We start from the raw sequence: 17208 nt of genomic DNA on the forward strand, positions 1-17208 counted from the left end.
ATCAGAAACAAAAACAAATTTGCTGGAAAAGCTCAGCAAGTCTGGCAGCATCTGTGAAGAAAAACCAGAGTTAACATTTCGGGTCAAGTGACCCTTATTCAGAACCTGCTGAGCTTTTCCAGCAACCTCTGTTTTTGTTCCCTTGTTCTTAATTGCCCAAACAGATAAACAACCCATCAATTTTTAGTCCATTGAGCTCTGTCAGAATCTCGAATTTTTCAAAGGGATCAGCTCTGATTCTTTTGAGTGCTGCAGAGAGTCTCAATTCACTCAGAATCTCATCATAGGATAACTCTTTCACCCCAGGAACTAATCAAGTAAATTGTTACCACCATCCCCAATGTAGGTATAGTCTTCCTGAATTATGGAGCCATTCCTTAGTCATGGCCAATCAATTTGAAAATGGGCTTTTTTGCCCTAATAATTGGCTCCTGTCCATTACTTTCCAACTATATGCCCCTTAACTTGTGTATTAATGTCTTGTGTGCCACTTTGTTGAATCTTGTTGGGCAACCCAAGACATACAATTTTCTATCTACTGGTTCTCCTTTATCTATCTCATTACTTACATCCTTAAAAAAATTTATAAAGTTTGTCAAACACTATTTCTTTTACGTAACATCACGTTGACTTTGCCTGACATTACGACTTGCTATGTAAGTTGTTAAGTCATCCTTCACAAAAGATTTGTGCATTTTCCAGATTACTGCTTTCAAGATAACTCACCTGTACTTCCCTACTTTCCCTCTAGACAGCCTGTAGAGTAACAGTAACAGTGTAATATCTAACCATATATTGTTTGCATTGTTGCGTATTGATGCAAGATATTAAATTGCTCCCATTAAAATAAACAATAAAATGTGATTTCATCGAGGCAAGAAAAGCACATGTTATAGCTCAAAAGTTTAATATTTTGATTACTGCAATTTCATTTCAGATAATTTATTTCCAATTCCAAATGTGAATACTAGCTCAATGTGCTACTATGGTTTTTCTAGGAGGCTGCTAAAACTTTTCAAAGAGATTAAACTTAGAGATATTGCTCATAGCACTGTAGCTGTGGAAACTTAGATAAGTCAAAAAATGTTGGGAGGGTTTGCTCCTGACAACTTCTATCATGGATCAAGTGATTCCCATGTTGGGCAGAGAGACTGTACAGGCATTCATTGAGAGGGGTACACAGCTTGGGCAGATTATGAAGCCAGTCTCCGTGTTTTGTTGAATTTTGAATTTCAGTCTCATTAACACCCTGTCTTAAGTATGAACAGCTGTCCATATTCTGGGCTGCCACATGTATATTAATAGAACACAGGCAACGGAAAAATTTGCAACAGTTGGAAGATGAGGAGGACATAGCCATTAGGATCTTCAGAGAGTACTTCTCCTATGTTCATCTCAGCCAGGAACTGTTCCTGAGGCATGAAACTTCACTAAGGAGATGATCATGACATCAAGCCACCTTCTAGAATAGAAAACTGCAGCTGCAAAGCATAGTGAGGATGTTGCTGGATCTGGTTGCCCACTTACTCAATTTCTCTATAATCCCCTTGCAGATTCCTGTGTTTTCTTTGCAACATGCCCTTCCACCTGTTTTTGTATTGTCAGCAGACTATGGTATATTACATTTTATCCCTCCTCCAAGTTATTAACATAAAATGTAACGAGTTGAGTTTCTCAAATCCTTGTGGCATTCCTATCACTATAATCCAGTCTGTCATCAGTGTGTTTATTAGCCTAGAATCTTTTACTCCCAATACCTTGAGCTCCTAACTTGCACAATATCCTTTTTTGTGACATTTTATTAAATGTATTCTGTAAGTCCAAATTTACAGCCTCTACAAGTTCTCCTTTATCAACTCTGTTTGTTATAACATCAAAAACTCTAGCAAATTTGTCAAATATGATGTCCGTTTCACAACCACAGTAACTCTGATTAGGTTAAACAACTCTAAATGTTCTGGTTTTTCTTCCTAAATAATGGATTCCAGCATTTGCCCCAATGACAACTATCAGGCCAGCTGGCTTATGGTTTTCTGCTTTCTGGTTCCTTCCTTTTTTGTACAGGGTGTCACAATAGTGGCTTTCCAATCCATTGAAACCCTTCCAGGATCCAGCAAATTCTGGCATATTTTGACTATAGCTTCCACAATCTTTGCAGCACTTGGACATATACCTCATTTTGTACAAGCCAATGGAAATAGTCTACTTAGACTTTCAAAATACTTCCAATAAAGTCCTATATGAGAGATTATTCTGTAAAATGAAAGCACGTGGGATTTGGGACAGCTTAGTGACTTCATTAGAGAAGTGGTTGGCAGTAAGAAACAAAGAGTAGGAATAAACAGGTCATTTGTCAAGTGGCCGGCAGTGAGTAGTAGAGTACCAAAGGGATCAGTGCTCACTATAAATAATCTCAATGAGGGAATTAAATGTAATATCACCAGGTTTGCAGAGGACACAACGCTGTGTGGGAGGGCGAACTGTGAGGAGGATGCAGCGATGTCAGTGTTCAAGTTGAATGAGTGGGCAAATGCGTGGCATATATAATGTTGATAAATGTGAGGTCACCCAATTTGGTAGGAAAAGCAGACAGGCAGGTTATTATCTGAATGGTGATAGATTGGGAAAAGGGGAGGTGTAATGAGACCTGAGTGTCCTTGTGCACCAGTTCTTAAAAGTAGGCATTCAGATGCAGCAGGTGGTGAAGAAGGCAACTAGTACTTTGGCCTTCATAGCAAAAGATTTGAGTACAGGAGAAGGGGTGTGTCACTGAAGTTATGGCCTATGTGAGATTAGGCCTGCAGTTTTGTTGTCAGTCTTGGACTCCTTATCTGAGGAAGATTATTCTGGCTGTGGTGGGAGTACTCAAAAGTTTACCAGACTGATTCTTGTGATGGCAGGACTGACACAGGAAGAAAAACTAAGATAACAAAGTGTGAAGCTGGATGAACACAGCAGGCCAAGCAGCATCTCAGGAGCACAAAAGCTGACATTTCGGGCTCAGACCCTTCATCAGAGAGGGGGATGGGGAGAGGGAACTGGAATAAATAGGGAGAGGGGGGAGGCGGACCGAAGATGGAGAGAAAAGAAGATAGGTGGAGAGGAGAGTATAGGTGGGGAGGTAGGGAGGGGATAGGTCAGTCCAGGGAAGACGGACAGGTCAATGAGGCGGGATGAGGTAGTAGGTAGGAAATGGAGGCGCAGCTCGAGGTGGAAGGAAGGGATGGGTGAGAGGAAGAACAGGTTAGGGAGGCGGAGACAGACTGGGCTGGTTTTGGGATGCAGTGGGGGGAGGGGTTGAGCTGGGCTGGTTTTGTGATGCAGTGGGGGGAGGGGAAGAACTGGGCTGGTTTTGGAATGCAGTAGGGGAAAGGGAGATTTTGAAGCTTGTGAAGTCCACATTGATACCATTGGGCTGCAGGGTTTCCAAGCGGAATATGAGTTGCTGTTCCTGCAACCTTCGGGTGGCATCTTTGTGGCACTGCAGGAGGCCCATGGTGGACATGTCGTCTGAGGAATGGGAGGGGGAGTTAAAATGGCTCGCAACTGAGAGGTGTAGTTGTTTGTTGCGAACCGAGCAGAAGTGTTCTGCAAAGCGGTCCCCAAACCTCCGCTTGCTTTCCCCAATGTAGAGGAAGCCACATCGGGTACAATGGATACAGTATACACATTGGCAGATGTGCAGGTGAACATCTGCTTAATATGGAAAGTCATCTTGGGGCCTGGGATGGGGGTGAGGGAGGAGGTGTTGGGGCAAGTGTAGCACTTCCTGCGGTTGCAGGGGAAGGTGCCAGGTGTAGTGGGGTTGGAGGGGAGTGTGGCGCGGACAAGGGAGTCACGGAGAGAGTGGTCTTTCCGGAAGGCAGACAAGGGTGGGGTTGAAAAAATGGCTTGGGTGGTGGGGTCAGATTGTAGATGGCGGAAGTGTCAGAGGGTGATGCATTGTATCTGGAGGTTGGTGGGGTGGTATGTGAGAATGAGGGGGATCCTCTTGGGCGGTTGTGGCGAGGGTGGGGTGTGAGGGATGTGTTGCGGCTCTTGGGGCGGTTGTGGTGGGGGCCTACCTCATCCCGCCTCCTTGACCTGTCCGTCTTCCTTGGACAGGCCTATCCCCTCCCTACCTCCCCACCTATACTCTCCTCTCCACCTAACTTCCTTTCTCTCCATCTTCGGTCCGCCTTCCCCTCTCTCCCTATTTATTCCAGAACCCTCTCCCCTTCCCCCTCTCTGATGAAGGGCCTAGGCCCGAAACGTCAGCTTTTGTGCTCCTGAGATGCTGCTTGGCCTGCTGTGTTCATCCAGCTTCACACTATTTTTTATCTTGGATTCTGCAGCATCTGCAGTTCCCATTATCACTGAAGAAAAACTAAATTGGTTAGGACTACACTCACAGAATTTAGAAGAAAGAGAGGTGGAGGTGGGGTATCTCACATATACCTGTAAAATTCTAACAGGATTAGACATTGTAAATGCAGTAAGGATGCTCTCAATGACCGGGAAGTCCAGAGCTAGGGGTCATAGTTTAGGGATACAATGTAGGCCATTTAGACCTGACATGGAGAAATTTCTTCACCTAGACAGTGGTAAACCTCTGGAATTCTCTGCCACTTGAGGCCAGAACATTGATTTGTTTTTGAGTAAGAGTTAGATATGGTTATTTGAGCCAAAGAGATCGACGGGTATGGGGAGAATGTGAGAACAGGGCACTGAGTTGGATGATCAACCATGTTCATATTGAATGGCAGATCAGACTCAATAAGTCGAATGGCCTACTGCTCTTATTTTTGATGTTTCTGTGTCAATATATTGATTATATACCTCTTGCTTTCTACACACCCACAACTTTTTAAAATCTTTTCCACCAACCACAAGTTAGGAACTGAGGAAATACTCTTCATATGCCTAGATGGGTACATATCCAAAAAAAGTAAAGTCAATATAATTTCAGAGAAAATGGTCACCTTGATCTGTATTACAGGCATGACGTTAAATATTTACTCTCTTCACCACAGGCTGACTGTGGCGGCTGTATGTACCGTCAGATGCATTGCAGCAATTTGCCGATGTTACTTTAACAGTAAAATCTGTAATTTCTATCACCCAGAAGAAAAAGGGCATCAGGCACATGGGAATACTGGCAGCTTCCCCTCCAAATCAAGTAACATGCTAATTTGAAAATATACTGCAGTTCCTTCACTGTTGCTGTGTCAAAATTCTGGTACTTCCTGACAGCACTTTGCAGTACATTGACTGCAGTGATTGAAAAAGGCAACTCAACCACAATCTTCTCAAGGCAATTAGAAATGGGCAGTACATGTTGGATCTACCAACACCTCACCCATATGCCATGAATAAGTATCAAAAGCTCTTTTACATATTAGGAATGTTTATTGCTAATGAATAAATGCTGTGAGTAGTTTAGTGATAAAATCAAGTACTAATTATAGTGGCCTCCGTAGTTCATCCCAGCATCCCTGACAATGAAATCTGCCTCAGTAACTTCAGGTGCCACCAAATGATGACTCTTTTGCAACAATATTTCTAGAGGAATTACTGTTAAGTGTGACACCTTCAGCAGTCCTGTCAGCAACAAACTCATGATTTGACAGTCTTGCATATTCCCAGCTAATGAAGGGGCAAATGGAATTTGATATAAAAAGTTGTTTTTGATGTAAGTCAAAAACAAAATCTGTTGATTCTATAAACTTGGGGAAAAAGGACAAAAATGATGATTACACTGACCAAGTCAGGCAGATCTCTGGAGAGACCAGATGAATTAATGTTTTAGTGTACTTCGAACAAAGAAAGTTTAACACTTGAATCATTAATTTATATGATCCATGCCCAAAAGTTTAGCAAAACAAATATTGAAAGTTGAGACATTAAAAAAACATGAGTAAAAGTAAAGAGAAATTATTGAATAGATTAACAGCTAGCATAAAACAGAACCAAAAAGTTTTTCATTAACACATAAGGAATGAACAATTAGTTAAGGGAAGGATCGAAACAACTGAATCCAAAAAAAATTTCATTTTGGAATCCAAGGCATGGTCGAGAAGCTAAATGTATCTTGCATCTGTTTTCACTGAGTCTGGAGTGATACTAATGATAGCTGTAAAGGAAGAGTCAGTAACAATATTGGATAGGATAAAATTAAAGAGGCTGCATTTAAAACATCGACAGTTCTCAAATGGGAAAATTCATCCAATCCAGTGAGATATCTTTTAGGTTGATCAGGAAAGGTAAGTTTAGAAGCTCCGCCTACAATTTTTGAACAAAAACAGAAGTTGCTGAAAAATCTCAGCAGATCTGGCAGCATCTGTCGAGGAAAAGTCAGAGTTAATGTTTCAGGTCCGGAACACTAACGAAGGAGCAAATGAGGAAGGGTCACCAGACCCAAAATGTTAATTCTGGTTTTGTTCTTGACTGATGCTGCCAGACCTGCTGAGCTTTTCCAGCAACTTCTGTTTTTGTTACTGATTTTCAGCATCCGCAGTTCTCTCAGTTTTCATTCACAATTTTTGAAACCTTCTTTGATATTGGAATATTATCAGAAAACACTGGAGGATTGCAAATGTTTTTGGCAAAAAAAGGTGATAGTTAAATCCTGCAACGTCGGGAGAGTCAACATAACATCAGTGGCAGAGAAACCTTTGTAGACAATGATATGGAATAAAATTAATTGACATTTGGAAAAATATGGAGTAATAAATGAAAGTCAAACCAAATTTTGTAAAGGAATGTTGTGATAAGTTAACTTTGTTGAATTACTTAATGGAGTACCAGAGTTGAGAGTGGTAGCACAGTTGGTAATGTGTCTGCAGAGTTTCCAAGAGCATTTGGTAAAATACCAAATAACAGACTTGCTAGAAAACTCAAATCTCATGAGATTTAAAGGAGCAGTGGTAACATGGATACAGGACAGGTTGATGGATAGAGAACAGAAAGTATTGGTGAGCAGAGATAATAGGAACTGCAGATGCTGGAGAATCCAAGATAACATAGCCTTCCTGCGCAAATGATGCTGCTTGGCCTGCTGTGTTCATTCAGCTCTACACCTTGTTATCAAGTATTGGTGAACGATTGTTTATTATTGGAAGAATAATATACAGTGCTGTATTGCTATTGCTATCACACATCTTTGCGATAAATATTAATTGCGTGGATTTTAGTATAGATGTTTCATTTCAAAGTATGGATATCATACAAAACTCAGAAATACAAGAACAAGTGAGAAAGATAGTACTATAGTAGATTAAATTTAACATAGTAGTGTGAGTTGATGTGTTTTGATAGGAAAACAGAGAGGTTACATGAAGCAAGTTTGAAGTATTTTAAAAGATGCCAGAACAAAGAAATCTGGGGACACATGAACACAAATCTTTGAAGGTGGCTGAACAAACTGAGAAGTCTGTTGAAAAGAGTGTGGGATCCTTGACTTCATTGTGTATAAAAGCAACAGAAGTTATGTCAAGCCTTTATAAAATAATGGTTAGTACTCAAGTGGAATGTTGTGTCCAATAGTAGGACCCATTCTGAGTGAAGGACTTCACGATCTTTAAAGAAATTGTAGAAACTATTTACTTAGACTGATACTTGTAGAAAAAGGCTTTACTTATCTAGAGAAGTTGATGCTGTTGTTGTTCTACTGATTGCTGATAAGGTTGTGATCAGATTTGATAGATTCATCATCATAAGTGGATGAAATAGGGAGAAACTGCCCAGTGGCACAAGCGTATTAGGCACTACAGCATCAACATTTCAGATGAATGACAAAAGAACTTGAGATTACACAAGGAAACATTTTTATGACGCATTGAGCTACTGTGATTTGGAATGGATTGCCTGAAAGGGAAGTGGAAGCAGAATCAGTAGTAACTTTCAAAAAAGGATAGATAAAATCTTGAAGAGAAAAAATTATTTACAGACCAATGGGATAAGATTGAGAATAACTTGATAGCAGAATCACTCCTTGGAACAAAAGTGATTGAGCTGGGATTTCATAGAGGTGAATGGGTTTTATATAAGAAAGACAAAGGAATGCTGTTTCTATGAGCCATTGGCATAAGTACTAGGGGATACAGTTATAAGGTTTTGAAATAAGGGATGTGAGGAAGAACTATTCTTACACAGTGACCTGGTAATGTCAAGGAATTTACAGAAGCAGAGATAATCAATGATTTCAAATGGAATTTGGATGGGCAATTGGTGGAAATTAATTTACAAGACTAAGGGAATAAGAGTGAATGGATAAGACTCACTGGATAGCAGCACAGACATTCAGCATGGACATCATGGGCTGAAAGACCTTCTCTGTGCCATTCTGGCTGAATGGACTGAATTTTATGGTCACCCACCAGCAGATTTGAAAAATGGGGGCTACAAAAAATCTATCCTGAGGCCTTCCCAATGGATTAGGGACTAATTATCAAATGGCAGAGTCCATTTTGCCTTCCAGTAACTACATTTTTGGCTCTCAGGTAACTGAAAAGCTTGAAGCAATGAACAAGATACAGCGAAAGTGGTTAGTTCTTCCTTAGTTCAGGAACAGCCTTTCTGTACTTTGCAGTCAAATCTCACTGTAAATACAAAGAAAAGCTGTTTATGTTGCCTGCAACAGTTGTTGTATGTTGTGACTTTTAATTGATAAGTCAAAGAGTATTTATGAGAGAACCAGCCATCTTGTGTCTCTTACCAACCAGAAGGAGGATCCTGAGAAAGATGACTGTAGCAAAGTGCTGGGGCCAGCAGAAAGGTCATTTGGATCATCTCAATAATAGCACCAAGGAGTAATGACTACTGAACTGCCCTTCCAGTTCTCCCTTTCTATTCAGAACCAATTTACACTGTCTGTTTGTCAGTGTGTGTAAGTAGGAGTTGTTAAGGGGTGAGAGTTTCAATTAGTAGTCTTATCTGCTGAAAGATTATAACTGTTTACCTGTAGCTAGAATCTAACTACTCTTAATAAATAAAGATTCTTGTTCAATACAGATACCCAGTCCACATTTTTTATCAACCTGGGTCTGAACATCAGGAACTTTAGAGAATTCTGTGCACTTCATAAAATATTTAACTTTTTAGATTACTCCAGGAGTGGTGGGGCTCCATTTCCAACTCGCTACTCATCAAGTTGTAACAACGAACTGACTTTAAGCAAACTTCTATTTGACAGACAGAAATTAGCCAAGCAAATTGGTAAAATGCAGTGACAGGACAGTTTCCTATTAAGGCACACTTTCTTCTAAATACATTTTATTTTGTTTTGATGCTTACTTTTTTTAACATATAAGCCCTTAGAAAAATAAATCTGCAAGTTAGTTCAATTGGAATCCTGTATCTCATGGAATGGGAATACCAGGGTAATGAGCTTCACAGCTGTGCAGCAAACATCATCACAACTGTTTAGATCAATGCTTAGATTGTGAAGCTATTTTTCTACTGAAATTAGATATAAGGCAAGTAAAGGCAGCCTTTTATATACATATATATTTACCAGTGGGGGTTTGGAGCATTGTAAAAACATGGTATGTTTGAAATGGTGTTGCTCAGCACTTGTGGAAGACACTTTGGCAAAAACAATTGATTTATTAGCACGTGTTCAATGGACCATGATTAGCTCATTGGTTAAAGTGTTAGTTACTTCTGACCTCCTGATGTGATTGGTTGAATAGACCGTTCAATGCATCATTCCGATCTTTGAAAGAATCCTTTGGTAAAGGTCAAATAGATTAAAATGTTGTAAATGGTAGAATAATCCTTGGAATTATTTATCTTGATCATGGAGACCAAATTGCATCTTTCATGGAATTAGAAAATAAGTCTTGATGTTTCAAAATATTTCAATATTTCAGGTCTCAGACAGTATGACTGTGACACCAGAAATAACTGATAGGGTGCTGGTATACATTTAATAACCAATATGATAACACAAACAGTTTGTGTTAACTTTACAGTCAGAAATACTTTCCCTGTGCAGAAAAGGTGTTTATACCACTGTGGAGTTATTTTGAGATTTCTCATAACTTTTCCTGTTTGGGTAACTCCTGTGTGATCTGGAACAGCAAATATTTGTACAAGATACCTGCAAGTTTATTGATTGATTGAGTTTTTCTTTCACACAGAAATGCTGAGATAATTGCTGTGGCTAGGGCTAGGTAAGTCATCACCAGGCTTCTTCAAATGATTTTTAAAGAGTTACCAAATGTGGAGAAGCCTGGCTATTCTGTTTAACTGTGTCCCATCATACAATTTCCCAATTTGTTTCCATGAAATCCGTGTTGGTCAGTCCTAGACAGCCAGTATTAATATCACCAAGAAACATATCTGGGCTAAAAATAAATACTTCGTTTTATTAAATATAACACTGCATTCTGCTGTGTGTATAGTCAAACTTGCTATATAATTGGTTTTTGAAATTACAAAAGAATTGATGAAACTGTTTAAGCATATCTGGTGCTACTTATGAAAATCACGTACCTGTCACTTTCACTCCTTGAGTAGGATAGATTCAATTTTATTAATTCATAATTAAAAACTATTGAAGATAAAGTCTGCAAAAGATTTTAACCAAAAAATTATAAAAATGAAGATTACCCTCCTTGTATTGCCATCTAAGAATTTCTCCTATGAATCAGGTTCCAGTAGTTTGGCAGCCATTCATCATATATAATTATCCACTTTTCTAGCAATTTAAATGACAAGTCTAGGAGATCATATAAAACCTGAATGACATTCTATTCAAATAAAATGATATTCCTGCATGTTTCCAGTGCCACTGACTTCTGTGTTATGTATGATATTTTTGTCTTGATTAGGGTTACAAAGCTCTTTTGATTGGTATGTCCAGTTGAAATTTGTAACTCATTCATCAGATTAACTTATTTGCTAACAGCCGGAATTATCAAGTCATGAACAACTACTATACTTGTCACAAAGTTATTTTGAATTTCTGTGACTAGCATGGAAATTAACTCATGCCCAAAATGGGCAAAGCGCCATTGCAGAAGTTGCTGTACATGTTGATATGTGCTTTGCTGAGGTCTGGGCCAAGTTCAACTTCTGGCCTCGTAGGGTTTACATGCCACAAGAAAACTGCCTGTCAGAATCCCCCAGTGAATTCTGCAGCTCGCATGTTATCATAGCAGCTGATGACAGACAGCTGATGTCTGGTAGTTGATGGGAGGGATCGTTTTGGTGGGTGGTCTCAACTGTGCCCCAGGAGAATAACTGCTTTTGTTATTCCTTTATCTATTTGTTTCAGGAGGTTGAAAAGCTTCCTGAAAATGTATTATGCACACTTCCAATGCAATTTGGGTATGGTAGATCACAAAACAAAATTCAGAGGCCAAATGCTGATTTATATGTGAAAGTTGTTCACCTGTGAGTTGAACTTCTGTCTCACTATTATTTTATTTGCGCAGTTGAATCAAATATGATGCTAGGATTTTGCACCAATTTAGGCATTCACACGAGGTCTTGGTTATGCATTCATCTACACTTAAGAGATGGTTTACAGTGAATGATGTTCCCTGCTCTTTCTGACATCCACTGTTATGCATGAGTCAATGGACGTGAATCTGGAAAAGCACATCAGATCAGACAGCATCCGAGGAGCAGGAAAGCCAACATTTTGGGCCAAAACCCAACACCAGGACAGGAGAGGGAGAGGAGAGCTCAGAAGTAAGTAGAGAGAGGGAGGTGGTCTGTGGGAAGGGTAGGTTGGTCGGTGATAGGTAGATGCAGGCAGGGGATTTTTGTGGTTGGTCAGTGGGACAGGTGGAGCAAATAGGTGAGTAGGAAGATGGACAGGTTAGGTCAGGTCAGGGAGGCGAGGAGGAGGTGGGGGCTGGACTTCGGATAAGGATGGGGTGGAGGAATTTTGAAGCTGGTGAAGTCAATATTGAGGTCATTGTGCTGTCCCTCCCCAGTCATGTTGAAGGGTTGTGGCCCAAAACATCGTCTTTCCTACACGTCAGATGCTGTCTGACCTGCTGTGCTGTTCCAGCTTCACGTCTACTGACTGTAGCTTCCAGCAGCTGCAGTCCATACTGTCTGTACTCTCACGTATGGCCTGTTACTCTGATGTGGAATTGTTGAGCTTTGTCAGGATATATTTCTTATGAGGGACACCAGTCTATTTTTGTTGCATGTTTCATCATCTACATATGAAAACACTAGGGGACACTGCCTATCCTTGTTGTGAAATTATTTTGGGTAGATTTCTTTAACTCCAATCTTATTAATAATAGAGATCCAAGCAAAAATCTCCTGTGCTATTTAACCTGCTCATTATTTTGTTTCTGACCTAATGTGAGCATTTGGTATTTGTCTAATGGAAAAAACCATTTTCACCACTGCAAACATGATCCTCCCTTCATTGTATTGGCTGGTATTTTTATTGTTCTCGCATTCTTGGCAGAGACGGCTAGGTTCAGAGTGGTCTTTGATGAAATTCAGCTCCCATGCCAGTTGTGTTTTTATCCAGAGAACATGGTGAGCCATTTAACAAAGAGCACTTTGCGACCAGTGTAATTCTTATGAACTGAGATTAAAATGGAGGATTTGGAGGAAATTATGTTGGAAAAGACTGGGAAGTAAACAAAAACAAGTTGAATAATGTCTCATTCTACAATATTAGTGAAATCACATCATAAGAAGTTGAATACTTAAAATATCATATAAAAGCACCAGTGCATCTTAACCAGCTTTAACTGCCCCAAACATTGCAGTTAGTGTCATACCTGGCACAAAGTAAGACATTTGTGTGTGTTAGAGCTGAGTCATCTCAGTCAAAGCTGCAGGTGTTCTTCAGGAAAGTGTCCTAGTTCCATCATTTTCAGCTGCAATATCAATGATCTTCCATTCATCATAATGTAAGAACTGGGCAATTTGTTTTTCTTTTTACTCTAGCATCAGGCCTGAAGGCACTTTCCACAAAAGGCACATCCATTTCCCAAGGTTTTGCTGCCCTTAGGTGTTCTTCCCGCTCCTCTCTAACCACTACAACAATTACTGCCCCTTCATCAGGACATCCCTACATCCACCGAACATACTGCATCTGTTTTGGGCATCCCGCCTGTACATTGCTATTCTTTATATCCTGTTATTACCTGGTCCTGGATTCCAAAACTTAGAGTTTGGTGACAATTCACAGTCCATGTAGTGCTGCCACTGGTGCTGCTGGGACTATAAAACAGCCAGTCAGTCTGAATGGGACTTCTGCCTGTTGAGGCTGCCTGATCACCTCCTGTCCTTTAAAGAATTCCTTTAGGGATGCTCATTGTATTAAGTTAGCTGACGAGAGCCAAAAACTGTGGCCAGGATCCCACAAGTATCTGAGGTGGGGCTATCCCCAGATTTCAGAGGACTAACCAGATTAATAAAATTCCAGTCATAGACTACAACCACATTGAATACAGCATGAGATGCTAAAACCCAGGAACACCGGTAGAACAATGTTTTTGCTGTCTTTGTTATAATATTTGAAAATACCAAGGACTTCCTGTATGATATTGAACTGCGAAACCAGTCAAACATTTCTTCAATGATTCATTATTCAAATGACACCATAAGCATTTCTAATGAAAGGGAAGACTTACAATTATATCACACCCATTAAAACTTCAGGACAAAGCAATGAACTTCTTTAAAAATTACAGTTACTGTTACACTGCGGGAAATGAATCCTCTGTACATACTAAATACAAAGTGTGGAGTAATACTGTTGTAAGACCCTTTAAACTGTGGAATTCTGAAGCCGAAGTGTTGCCCAGTTAGACTGCCAACATTTCACGGAAGAAATGTGACATTTCGAAAAATAAATGTTCATTTACTAATTTCAGCCATCTATGGTATTTTATTTCAGGAAATATTTTGCAGATTTTCTTTTTGTTTAATATTTCTCTACAAGAGATGGCTAAGAGATGTCATCTGAATTTTAAACTTTTCCACATTGTCTATACATGAAATAATTGCATAAGTATATTGTTCACCAATTGGTTATGACATTGATTCAGAATTTTCTGATTGATGAGTAGCATACCATTTTTTGGTTTACGTTTGCAACTCAGCAACAAAGGATAATGAACATACAATTTAAAAGGGACTATGTAGTTAGGCTCAAACAGAACACTTACTATCAATCATAACACTTTGGAGCTGGAGGAACACAGCAGGCCAGGCAGCATCGGGGTGCAAGAAAGTTGACGTTTCGGGTCGGGACCCTTCTGCAGTTCTTACTGTTTCTGACTTACTATCAATTGGTAATTTATCAAAGCAACAATCAATAACAAAATATATAAATGAAACAAATTGTCATTATTTTATATGTTTGATTTTGCAAAGGTGTAAGAATAGTAACCGTCCCCAAAATGGTTACTAATGCTGAGATACCGTATTTAATCATTTGTAATAATATTTTTCTTCGTAAGGCTGTTTAAAGTCATTGACATTTACTTTGGTATCAATTGGGCTGCATATCCTTATCAATCAGTATAGGTACATTGATTAATTTTTATAACTTGAATTTGCTCCATTTGGCATGTTGTTGTGCTAATATTATTTGCTGGTACAAATCTTCCAAGAGCAATCAGACGCTAGAACTGTTGTAATGGATTTTTCCCTTCCTCGCAAGATATTGCCTTTGGCTTTAAAAGCTAATTTCTAATACATATCTCTGTACATTAATTTTCAAGCCATTTGTTAGGTATAAGTATGGTAAAGAATGTCACAAGTCATAGCACAATGAAACAGCAGTTGGTAATTATTTTAAGCAAGATGAAGCAGGGTACAGCAGTGACTGACAGAATCTTCAAAGAGATAGCTCCAGGAAGATCTGGTATTTACAGAAGATGCTAACATACATAAAAGTTTGATGGTTCTCACCAGATTGAGAAATAATACTGTAATAATACAATTTGAAAAGGATGATTGTTTAACATTAACATAACAACACAGTACTCCAGTTTCTAAAGCCATTGTTTTAAATTAGATAATTACTTCATATACCACCTTAAATAATAAAGGTTTTCTTCCAATATACCATTAGACTGAAGTAAGAAATATGATTGGGTGAAGAACCAATACACGTCTGAAAATATTTGTCATCTCATCATAGACTGAGAGGTCATTCTGCCCAACCAGCCGTATTAACATTTACCATACTGTGAGAAATTAGTTCTTGTTACATTAACTCACCTTTTCGATAGCTCTTCAACCTCTGTTATTTTTAAATGCACCAATCCAGTTTAGAATTAAATGTTGTCATAGGTCTCCGTCAGCAACTCACCCTCGAAGTGACTTTCACATCATCAGAAATCTCTTTGAGAAGAAAGATGTGTGTTTCCCCCTTCTAATGTAGCAAAAATGGTGGTAAGAAATGGAAACAATGGGGCTAGCTGGCCACTAAGAGAAGATCACTCCTTTCTCATTACCATAGCAATTACATGCTAGGCGAGGAAATCTGTGGGTTACTTTCGTGATGCATCAATGATTACATCCTTTGCGCTCACAATTAATGGGTTCTTATCTTGTCACTTCCCTAATCACCTGCCATCTTGGGGAGTTTCCTGATTGGGAAACCATGGCAACCTGCCTGTCAAGTTGGGTGTGGGGTGGTGCCAGTTGTTTCAATCCACGTGCGGTTGGAGGCATGGAGCTAGCGCAAGATGGTGACCTCTGAAAGCTATTCCACTTCTCTTGTCTCTGGGTCCTCCACGTCCGTCCTTTAAGAAGAGAAAAAGAAAATTTACCTTCCTAATGCTGGATCTCCCAACAAGTAGACATCGACCAGTGGACTTTAAAACTCAGAATCTGCCAGCTTCTGATCAAACTGTTGCTGAATGAAATTCAGGCTACCAGTCTTGAAGTGATAGGATACCTGATGGTTTGCAGTCAGGTGAGTTATGTGGCCAGTGGGAGTGGCATGTTCATTACCACCTAACACATTGGTTCCAATATTTAGAACACATATTGGTAAATGTTAACCAAATTTTCTCCTCTCCTCTGTTTTATACCTTTGCTTTAATTGTGTCCAAGACACTTAATCTTGACACTTAACTATTTGCAACAGTCTGTTTCAAGCGGAATAATGAGATCAAAGCAAGTGAGTAAGTGACTTATAAAAGCATTTCATGCAAAATTACATTAGTCTGAATAGTGGAGGAGGGTGGAAATTTACAATGATCAAGTGCACTATAAGAAATGGTAGAGGATGAGCTGTACTCACCTGTCCTTACCTAGTGATCTTGTTAAATATTTTCCGACGTTGAATTCAGGTCCTGTGATGATTCTCCTTCTCACAATTTGCGCCATGCTGTTTTCAGAAGAGTGCTTAGGTTTTTCTTACTGCTGAAATACAGGACTTTTCTCTAGGTCTTCAAGGAGGATAATTGCACCTGCAGGGAGGTGTCAGATTTTGGGAGTCACAGTTCCTCTCTTAAGCCAATCCAAAATCACTAGTGCTTCCCTGGAACACTCTCTGCCAGTAGTAAATGCAGTCTCCCTTTAACTTCATCTGTGCATCTTTTTGAAAATTGTTGTGGATTGCTGGCGTACCACTGAGGCAGTGAGCTGATCCATTTGACAATTGGGGACCAGAGATTGTAATCAAACAGACCTTGACATGTTGCTTGGCCTGCTGTGTTCATCCAGCCTCACATCTTAAGACCTTGACACCATTCTCGTTTCAAGGTGTATCAGGTGTTTCAATGGCTCAAAGCGATTTACCAGGATGTTGCCGGGTATGGAAGTTTTGAGTTACAAGGAAAGGCTGGATAGGCTGGGATATTATTCACTGGAGTATAGGAGGTTGAGAGCTAACCTGATTGAAATTTATAAAATAATGAGAAGTATAGATGGAGTTGATTGTAGTTGACTGTTCACTCAGATGGGGAATTTCAAGGCTGGGGGCACATTTTTAAGGTGAGAGGAGAGAGATTTAAAAAAGACTTAACAGGCAATGTTTTTACACAGAGGGTGGTTCACATGTGGAATGAACTTCCTGATGAAGTTGTGATTGCGGGTACAATTGCAACATTTGGAAGACATTTGGATGGACATATGAATAGGAAAGGTTTGGAGGTATACAGGCCAGGAGCAGGCAGGTGGGACTACTTCAGTTTGTGATTATGTTTGATATGGTCTGGTTGGACTGAATGGTTATTTCCATGCTGTATGACTCTACGATTATCTAATTTGTGGTCGCACTCA

The 17208-nt window shown here is 39.6% G+C and overlaps 1 protein-coding gene across 8 annotated transcripts in view; it reads left to right on the forward strand.

Moving 5' to 3' along the window:
• fam172a (family with sequence similarity 172 member A) overlaps positions 1-17208 on the forward strand; it is a 534183-nt gene that overhangs the window by 285609 nt on the left and 231366 nt on the right. The gene's annotated exons all lie outside the window — the stretch shown is intronic.

The sequence above is a fragment of the Stegostoma tigrinum genome, chromosome 3, assembly GCF_030684315.1.
Source record: "Stegostoma tigrinum isolate sSteTig4 chromosome 3, sSteTig4.hap1, whole genome shotgun sequence".
In the NCBI taxonomy this organism is placed as follows: Eukaryota; Metazoa; Chordata; class Chondrichthyes; order Orectolobiformes; family Stegostomatidae; genus Stegostoma; species Stegostoma tigrinum.